The following is a 10556-nucleotide window of genomic DNA, read 5'->3' on the forward strand; positions in this document are numbered from 1 at the left end:
AGCTCCGAAGACATCGACGGCATGGACGACGATGTAGGAGACGAACAGGAACCACCACCTGTAGGGCGCTGGAAGGCCACCTCGTCATATGACATATATATGGTGGATACTCCAAAAGATGGAGATGGCGATGGAACAGTGGGTGATGACGCCCCCAAGAAACAGCCGAAGCGCCGGCGTCAGCAGCGCCGCTCTAAATCCCGCCAAAGCAAAAACGGTGATTCTGGCACGGGAGATAATACTACCCCGGATAACGCCGAAGAACACCCACCTCAGCAAGATTCGGCACAGGAAGATGGAGAAGCCAGCCCTCATGAGAGAGCGGCAGACCGAGAGGTCGAGGATGATAACTATACGCCTCCCTACGAAGACGAGGCAAGACTCGATGACGACGAATTCGTCATACCATCAGACCCTGCCGAACAAGAGCGTTTTAAACGCAGGCTTTTAGCCACGGCAAGCAGCCTCAAGAAAAAGCAGCAATAGCTTAAAGCTGCCCAAGATTTGCTAGCTGACAGATGGACTGAAGTCCTTACGGCCGAAGAGTATGAACTCGAACGCCCCTCCAAAAGTTACCCGAAGCGCAGGCCACTACCCCGATCAGAGGAGGAAGCACCTACATCACCAGCGCATGACATGGCAGACCGGCCACCTCGCGGCCGCGACAGAGAGGCCCCTCGGCCCTCCACCCAAGCCATGCCCCGATGCCGCTCAACTAAGGCACGGGAAAATGCGCCCGACCTGCGAGACATACTGGAGGATAAGGCAAGACAAACAAGATCGATCTACGGATCGCGCAGGCGCCCTACGGCATGTGACAATGATCTTCACTCCGGATACAACAAATCCGGCCGGGCCGAACACAACAGACATAGCGCTTCCGAGCTACGTCGTGATATAGCCCAGTACAGAGGCGCCGCACACCCGCTATGCTTCACGAATGAAGTAATGGATCATAAAATCCCAGAGGGTTTCAAATCCGTAAACATCGAATCATACGATGGCACAACAGACCCGGCGGTATGGATCGAGGATTATCTCCTTCACATCCACATGGCACGGGGCGATGATCTACACGCCATCAAATACCTCCCGCTCAAACTTAAAGGACCGGCCCGGCATTGGCTTAACAGCTTGCCAGCAGACTCAATCGGTTCTTGGGAGGCCCTGGAAGCCGCATTGCTCGACAACTTTCAGGGCACTTACGTGCGACCGCCGGATGCCGACGACTTAAGCCACATAATTCAGCAGCCAGAGGAATCGGCCAGACAATTCTGGACACGGTTCCTAACAAAGAAAAACCAAATAGTCGACTGTCCGGACGCAGAGGCCCTAGCAGCCTTCAAGCATAACATCCGTGACGAGTGGCTTGCCCGACACCTGGGACAGGAAAAGCCGAAATCCATGGCAGCCCTCACGACACTCATGACCCGCTTTTGCGCGGGAGAAGATAGCTGGCTAGCTCGCAGTAACAACTTATCAAAGAACCCTGGTAATTCGGATACCAAGGACAAAAGTGGCAGGACACGTCGGAATAAGCAAAAACGCCGCGTTAACAGCGACAACAATGAAGACACGGCAGTCAATGCCGGATTCAAAGGCTATAAATCCGGTCAGCAGAAAAAGCCATTCAAAAAGAATACTCAGGGCCCATCCAGTTTGGACCGAATACTCGATCGCTTGTGCCAGATACATGGCACCCCCGAAAGGCCAGCCAATCACACTAACAGGGATTGTTGGGTGTTCAAGCAGGCAGGCAAGTTAAGGGCCGAAAACAGAGACAAGGGGCTGCACAGCGACGACGAGGAGCCCAAGCCGCCGAACAACAATGGACAGAAGGGCTTTCCCCCACAAGTGCGGACGGTGAACATGATATACGCGACCCACATTCCCAAGCGGGAGCGGAAGCGTGCGCTACGGGACGTATACGCGATAGAGCCAGTCGCCCCAAAGTTCAACCCATGGTCCTCCTGCCCGATCACTTTTGATCCAAGGGACCATCCCACTAGCATCCGTCATGGCGGCTTCGCCGCATTGGTTCTCGACCCAATTATCGACGGATTTCATCTCACAAAAGTCCTCATGGACGGCGGCAGTAGCCTGAACCTGCTTTATCAGGATACAGTGCGGAAAATGGGCATAGATCCCTAAAGGATTAAGCCCACAAGAACGACCTTTAAAGGCGTTATACCAGGTGTAGAAGCCAACTGTATAGGCTCAGTAACACTTGACGTGGTCTTCGGATCTCCGGACAATTTCTGAAGCGAAGAGTTAATCTTCAATATAGTCCCGTTTCGCAGTGGCTATCACGCCCTTCTCGGACGAACCGCATTTGCAAAGTTCAATGCGGTGCCGCACTACGCATATCTCAAGCTCAAGATGCCAGGCCCTCGAGGAGTAATTACGGTCAACGGAAACACCGAACGCTCCCTCCGTACGGAGGAGCATACAGCGGCTCTCGCAGCGGAGGTACGAAGTAGCCTTCTCAGGCAATTCTCCAGCCCGGCCATTAAAAAGCCAGACACTGCCAAGCGCGCCCGGAGTATCCCACAGCAGGACCGCCTGGCACACTCTGAGCAAGCGTAGAAATGCGGCCCCAACCCCAGCTATCGCGACATAGCGAAACCAGTACCTCGCGTACATAACTACGCCCTTGAAATACCATGGGCACAGGGGAAGGGGCACAATAACGGCACGCCCAGAATACGGCTTAAAACGTACTAGGGGCTGCCGGATTCTCTTTTTAATTTTTTCTTACCTTCAGGACTCCATACTTCGGACGACCTGTTCGGCAATTCGACTGCCGCACAAACGATGCAAGATCCAGGGAGGCAGACAAGCCATGCCGCACTATGGAACTCCCAGGTGGTCTCTGTTATGAGCGGTATACCTGTTTTAAATACAATTCCGCGGCCTGCCCCCGGTCAGGACATACTGAATAGTCCAATATCTTTTGCTTACCGCACTATTTGTATCGTTCGGCTTTGATAAATAGCCTTTATATAAACAATGCATAGCTTTTGTCTATTTTCTGCATTACTCTCTTTTATATATGTTCATTAATGACATGTTGCACCCATACACTGTGGTACGGCAAGTACGCCAGGGGCTTTAGTACCCTTTAATATGGTGTGAGAAGTCCGTACACTTTCACAAGTGCGGCACCCCGAACTTATAGCACTATATGCATCGGCTCCGAATCATGATTTGGGTCAATAGTTGGGTTTGCCCGGCTCCTATGTTTTGGTGCCTTACGTTCCGCTATATCGGCTAAGGTAGCACTAGGATAACCACTGCGATTATGCCCCGGTTGAGCTGGGTTAAGCACCTCAGTGGAGAAAGCTAAAATTGACTGTCATGATGAGGTGAGAGACCGGTCGCTGTTCGAGAGGTTTTTTGAGTCCCTAAAGACTTATGCCACTTCGAGCGAGGAGCCGGATTTGTCCGGCCAAGGCGTGGATAGCGCCCCGAACTCGGTCTTCCGAACTAGGGGCTTCGCCGAAATTTAAAATTATAAAGTTCTATGGCTAAGTGAGAGTGTTCAAGCATTATAGTCCGATTGCCTGGTTCGTTGTGCTGAGCGCCTCCCTCGAAGGACCCAACTATGGGAAAAAGAGCGCTCAGGTTTATCCCGAACACCCCAGCACTAGTGGCATGGGGGCAGAAGTCGACGACTGGCCATCTCTCAATTTTTTGATAAATGGCCGCACAGAAAATAATATTTTAAATTCAACAAGCATTGCTTAAGCGCCTATGAACAAATTTTCAGCGCACAGGATAAAAACGAGCGAGTTTATTCAAAAATTACATCCTTGGTACATTCATCCGCCACAAGGCAGACACCCGTAAGAACATCTTTATAATAGTTCTCGGGCTTGCGATGCTCCTTCCCCGGCGGCGGCCCATCCTTCACAAGCTTCTCACCTTCCAGCTTACCCAAGTGCACCTTTGCACGGGCAAGGGCCCGACGGGCACCTTCGATGCAGACAGAGCGCTTGATGACCTCGAGCCTTGGACAGGCCTCCACCAGCCGCCGCACCAGCCCGAAGTAGCTCCCAGGCAGGGCCTCTCTGGGCCACAGCCGAACTATGAAGCCCTTCATGGCCTGTTCGGCCGCCTTGTGGAGCTCGACCAGCTGTTTCAGCTGGTCGCTCAAGGGCACAGGGTGTCCGGCCTCAGCATACTGAGACCAGAACACCTTCTCCGTCGAGCTGCCCTCTTCAGCTTGGTAGAATGCGGCGGCGTCGGATACGCTGCAGGGAAGATCTGCGAATGCCCCTGGAGAACTCCGGATTCGGGTAAGTAACAAGTAGTTTACTTTTATATTTCTGCTTTGCATAAAGAATGCCTTACCCGCTGCTATCTTCTTAATCTCCTCCAACTCTTGGAGGGCCTTTTGGGCTTCGGCCTTGGCAGACTTGGCAGTCTCAAGGGCCGCCGCAAGCTCGGACGCTTGGGTCTTTGACTCAAGCTCCAAACTCTCATGTTTTTCATGAGAGCCTGAAGCTCTTGCTGCACCTCGCCGACCTGAGCCCCAAGTTTCTCTCGCTCGGTGCGCTCCGCGGCCGTTTTCTTTTCGGCCTCGGACAGCGCCTGCTTGAGGGTCGCCACCTCAGTCGTGGCCCCTATAATAAGCAGTGCAATCTAGTTATTTTTTGCAATCACGCCTCTCTATAGGCACTTTTTCTGTAAGGTATTTCCTACCTTCTTTTTCCTTGAGATGTCGCTTGGCAAGGCCGAGCTCTTGCTCGGTCCACTTGAGGTCCTGTTTCAGGACACCCACCTCCGCAGTCAGTGCGGCGGTGGATAGCAGCGAAGCCTGCACACGCATATTGACTCTTTATTGTTAGACTCCTGCGAAATTTACAAGATCCTCTATTCGGCTTTTCTTTTCGAACGCCAAACAGAGCATCAGGGGCTATTGTCTATGCGGTTATATTTTTACATATTTTTACTTACCTCGAAGCCCATTAGGAGGCTAGCGCAAGCTTCACTCAGTCCGCTCTTGGCGGACTGAACCTTCTGGATCACCGTACTCATAATAGTACGGTGCTCCTCGTCGATGGAGGCGCCGTCAAGCACCTCGAGCAGATTGTCCGGCACCTCCGGTTGGACGGAGGCCGCCGGCTCAAAAGGCTTGCTCCTCTTGGAAGGAGTTCGCCTACCGCGGTCCGGAACTGTTGAAGATTCCGGCGCGGTGTCCGGCACAAAGCCGGACTTTGAGCCCTAGGGGGTCTTGTCCCCTTTACTCCTGGGGTCCGGGAGGTCGCCCTGCGGCTCCTCCAGGACCACCTCCTCCTGCCCCGGAGCTCGCTGCGATGCCACTTCGGCGTCGTCCGCAGTGCGGGGGGAGACAGCGGGCGGAACTGAGTTCACGTCCGATGAATCCAGGGAGCCGCTCGACGACTCATTGAGTTCGGCCCGGGGCGGGCTGCATAATTATGTTCGACATTAGGGAAAGTTGTGCAACAAAGAAACATCATGAGTTATTCTGATATCCGAACTTACGATTTCGCCGGACGCTTGGCCCTGTTTGGCCACTCCTCTTTGCCCTCTTCGGAGTTGGGGGCGTAGTCCGGCGGATGGGTCTTCCTTTTCCTAGACCCCTTGGCCTCCCCCGTTGGGGCGGCCTTCCTCTTCTCTCCTCCCCCCGCTGGGAGGGAGAGGTTTCTTCTTCCTCTTCCTCGTCTTCACAGGGGGAGTGCATCTCGGACTCGTCGGACGACGAGTCCGACACCACCATATGCCGGGAAATCTTTCGGGTCCCCGTGGCCTTTTTCTTCTTGGCCTTCTTCTCCGGCACCACATAAGGTGCCGGAACCAGCAGTTTCGCTAGTAGAGCGGGGGCTGGGTCTTCGGGCAAGGGAGCCGGACAGTTAATCGATCCAGACTTCGCCCGCCAAGCCTGTCAAAGGTAAGGGAGCTTAGATCCCGCATAGAGTCAAACTATGAAAAAACTTAACATCCTGTAAAAGGTGAAAATAGGTTACCTCGCTAGCGTGACGCTGCGAGCTGTATCCGCGGTCCTCGAAAGCGGATGTGGGAGCCTCGGCGCCTTTGGTTAGCACCTTCCAGACATCTTCATACGTCGTGTCGAAGAGCCTGTTAAGGGTTTGGTGCTGCGCCGGGTTGAACTCTCACAAATTAAAGCCCCGTTGTTGACACGGGAGGATCCGGCAGACGAGCATAACCTGGACTACATTGACGAGCTTGATCGGCTTGCTCACCAGGGACTGGATGCATATCTGCAGTCCGGTCACCTCTTTTTCGTCGCCCCACGACAGGCCCGTCTCTTTCCAGGACATAAGCCGCGTGGGAGGTCTGGATCGGAACTCGGGGGTTGCGATCCATTTCGGATCGCGCTGCTCGGTGATGTAAAACCACCACGATTGCCACCCCTTCAGGGTCTCCACGAAGGAGCCCTCGAGCCATAGGACGTTGGCCATCTTGCCCGCCATGGCGCCTCCGCATTCCGCCTGGCTGCCGCGCACCACCTTGGGCTTGACGTTGAAGGTCTTGAGCCAGAGGCCGAAATGGGGGCGGATGCGGAGGAAGGCCTCACACACGACGATAAACGCCGAGATGTTGAGGACGAAGTTCGGGGCCAGATCGTGGAAATCCAGGCCATAGTAAAACATGAGCCCACGGACAAATGTGGAGGAAGTGGGGAAGGAATACTACCCACTCATGGGGCCTTGGGGTGGGGAGAAGCTGCCCCTCCTCGGGAAGCCGGTGCGCGATGCCTTTGGACAACTATCCGGCCTTCCTTAGCTTTTTGACATGGCCCTCCGTGACGGAGGAGACCATCCACTTGCCTCCCGCTCCGGACATTGTTGGAGAAGGTTGAGGTGGGAAGTGCGGGCTTGGGCGCTGGAGCTCGAGTGCACAGGAGATGGATAGGCAATAGAGGAAGAAGGCGTAGGTAAAAGGGTGGATCCTTATCCCCTTATATGGGCGGATGCGGTTGTGCGTCCCCACCAGCCTAGTAAAACTTGCTTGCCTCCCAAGCGCCGTGATAAATGGCGCGGTTGGGTTACCCACGTCCGTATTGATGAGAATCCCGTAAAGGGGGTACACGATCTCTGCTTTGACAAGACGTGCCAAGGAAACCGCCTCGCAAAACATGCTGAGGTGGAAAAGTAAAAACGATTCGAGCAAAGGACTTGGCCGTAGTGTGATGACGCACTGCGGAATACGTCGGCAGATTTGATTTGTGTCAATATTATTCTCTCTATGGCAATATGTGGAAACTTATTTTGCAGAGCCGGACACTACTCTTGGTGTTTACAATCTTCTACGAAGGACTTGGAGGAGGAACCCGCCTTGCAATGCCGAAGACAATTTGCGCGCTGGACTCGTCGTCATTGAAGCCTGGTTCAGGGGCTACTGAGGGAGTCCTGGATTAGGGGGTGTTCAGGTAGCCGGACTATACCTTCAGCCGGACTCCTGGACTATGAAGATACAAGATTGAAGACTTCGTCCCGTGTCCGGATGAGACTTTCCTTAGCGTGGAAGGCAAGCTTGGCGATGCGGATATTCAAGATCTCCTACCATTGTAACCGACTTTATGTAACCCTAACCCTATCTGGTGTCTATATAAACCGGAGGGTTGTAGTCCGTAGGCAATCAACTCCATACACAACAATCATACCATAGGCTAGATTCTAGGGTTTAGCCTCTTGATCTCGTGGTAGATCTACTCTTATACTACCCATATCATCAATATTAATCAAGCAGGAGTAGGGTATTACCTCCATCGAGAGGGCCCGAACCTGGGTAAAAAACATCTTGTCCCTTGTCTCCTGTTACCATCTGGCCTTGACGCACAGTTCGGGACCCCCTACCCGAGATCCGCCGGTCTTGACATCGACAAACTCCTTCAAAAACATGTCAAGGTGTGCGTTTTTTGAAAGTATCATCAGGCGTCTTGATCTATCTCTATAGATCTTGATGCCCAATATGTAAGCAGCTTTATCCAGATCTTCCTTTGAAAATCACTCTTCAAAAAAACCGTTTATGCTTTCCAGAAATTCTACATTATTTCGGATCAACAGTATGTCATCCACATATACTTATCAGAAATGTTGTCGTGCTCCCACTCACTTTCTTGTAAATACAAGTTTCTAACAAACATTGTATAAGCCTAAAAGCTTTGATTACTCCATCAAAGCATATATTCCGACTCCGAGATGCTTGCTCTAGTCCATAGAAGGATTGCTGGAGCCAGCATACCTTTTAGCATCCTTAGGATCGTCAAAAACGTTTATTGTATCACATACAACTTTTCTTACGAAAACTTGGTAAGAAAACTTGTTTTGACATCCATCTGTAAGATTTCATAATCGAAATACAGCTAATACTAACATGATTCCGACGTACTTAAGCATCGCTACGGGTGAGAAATTCTCATCGTAGTCAACTCCTTGAACTTGTGAAAAGACTCTTTCCCACAAGTCGAGCTTCATAGACGGTAACATTACCGCCCACGTCCGTCTTCTTCTTAAAGATCCATTTATCTCAATGGCTTGCCGATCATCGGGCAAGTCCACCAAAGTCCATATTTTGTTCTGATATATAAATCCTATCTCGGATTTCTTGGCTTCTAACCATTTGTCGGAATACGGGCCCACCATCGCTTCTCCATAGATCGTAGGTTCATTGTTGTCTAACAACATGATGTCTAAGACAGGATTACCGTACCACTTAGGAGTAGTACATTTCCTTGTCAACCTACGAGGTTCGATAGCAACTTGATCCGAAGCTTCATGATCACTATCATTAACTTCCTATTCAACAGACGTAGGTGCCACAGAAAACATCTTTCTATGTTGCATCATTCTCTAGTTGAAATAAATGTTCGACAACCTCATCAAGTTCTATCTTCCTCCCACTCAATTCCTTCGAGAGAAACTCCTTCTCGAGAAAGGACCCGTTCTTAGCGACAAACAATTTGCCCTCGGATCTGAGATAGAAGGTATACCCAACTGTCACCTTTGGGTATCCTATGAAGATGTGTTTGTCCGCTTTGGGTTCGAGCTTCTCCGGCTGAAGCCTTAAGCATCGCAGCCCCAAACATTAAGAAACGACAACTTTGGTTTCTTGCCAAACCAATGTTCATACGATGCCATCTCAACGGACTTAGATGGTGTCCTATCTAAAGTGAATGCAGCTGTCTCTAATGCATAACCTCAAAATGAAAACGGTAGATTGGTAAGAGACATCATAGATCGCACCATATCTCATAGGGTTCAATTACGACGTCCGGACACACCATTACCTTGTGGTGTTCCAGGTGGCTTCAACTGTGAAACAATTCCACAATGTCTTAAGTGTTTGCCAAACTCATAACTCAGATATTCTCATTGATCAGATCGTAGGAATTTTATCTTCTTGTTATGATGATTCTTAACTCCACTCTGAAATTGCTTGAACTTTTCAAACGTTTCAGACTTGTGCTTCATTAAGTAAATATACCTATATCTACTCAAATCGTTAGTGAAGATGAGAAAATAGCGATATCCACCGCACACTCCAATTCTCATTGGATCACACACATCTGCATGTATGATTTCCAACAAGTCACTTGCCCGTTTCGTTGTACCTGAAAACGGGGTCTTAGTCATCCTGCCCATGAGGCATGGCTCGCATGTGTCAAGTGATTCAAAATCAAGTGACTCCAAACATCCATCGACATGGAGTTTCTTCATGCATCTTATGCCAATATGACCTAAACGGCAGTGCCACGAGAAAGTGGTACTATCATTATTAACTCTACATCTTTTGGCGTGAACATGTGTATTACCACGACCGGGATTCAATGAACCATTCACATAGGGTGCATGACCATGAAAGGTATCATTCATGTAAACAGAATAACCATTATTCTCTAACTTAAATGAATGACCGTATTGCAATGAACATGATCTAATCATATTCATGCTCAACGTAGACACCTGATAACATTTATCTAGGTTCAATACTAATCCCGAAGGCAGATGGAGCGTGCGATGGTGATCTCATCAACTTTGGAAACACTTCCAACACACATCGTCACCTCGCCCTTAGCCAGTCTCCGTTTAGTCCGTAGCTTTTGCTTCAAGTCACCAGTAATAGCAACTGAACCGGTATCCAATACCCAGGTGCTACCAGGAGTACTAGCGAGGTACACATTAATAACACGTATATACTTTGTTGAAGTTGCCAGCCTTCTTATCTACCATGCATTTGGGGTAATTCCGCTACCAGTGACCGTTCCCCTTACAATAGAAGCACTTAGTCTCGGGTTTGGGTTCAACCTTGGGTTCCTTTACTGGAGCGGCGACTGGTTTGCCATCCATGAAGTTTCCCTTCTGGCCCTTGCCCTTCTTGAAACTAGTGGTCTTATTAAACCATCAACACTTGATGCTCCTTCTTGATTTCTACCTTTTGCGGTCTTAAGCACCGCGAACAGCTCCAGGATCAACTCCATCCCTTGCATGTCATAGTTCATCAGGAAGATCTAGTAGCTTAGTGATAGTGGCTAGAGAACTCTATCAATCACTATCTTATCTGGAAGT

The sequence above is a fragment of the Triticum urartu genome, chromosome 3A, assembly GCF_056163025.1.
Source record: "Triticum urartu cultivar PI428250 chromosome 3A, HENAU_Tu73, whole genome shotgun sequence".
Lineage (NCBI taxonomy): Eukaryota > Viridiplantae > Streptophyta > Magnoliopsida > Poales > Poaceae > Triticum > Triticum urartu.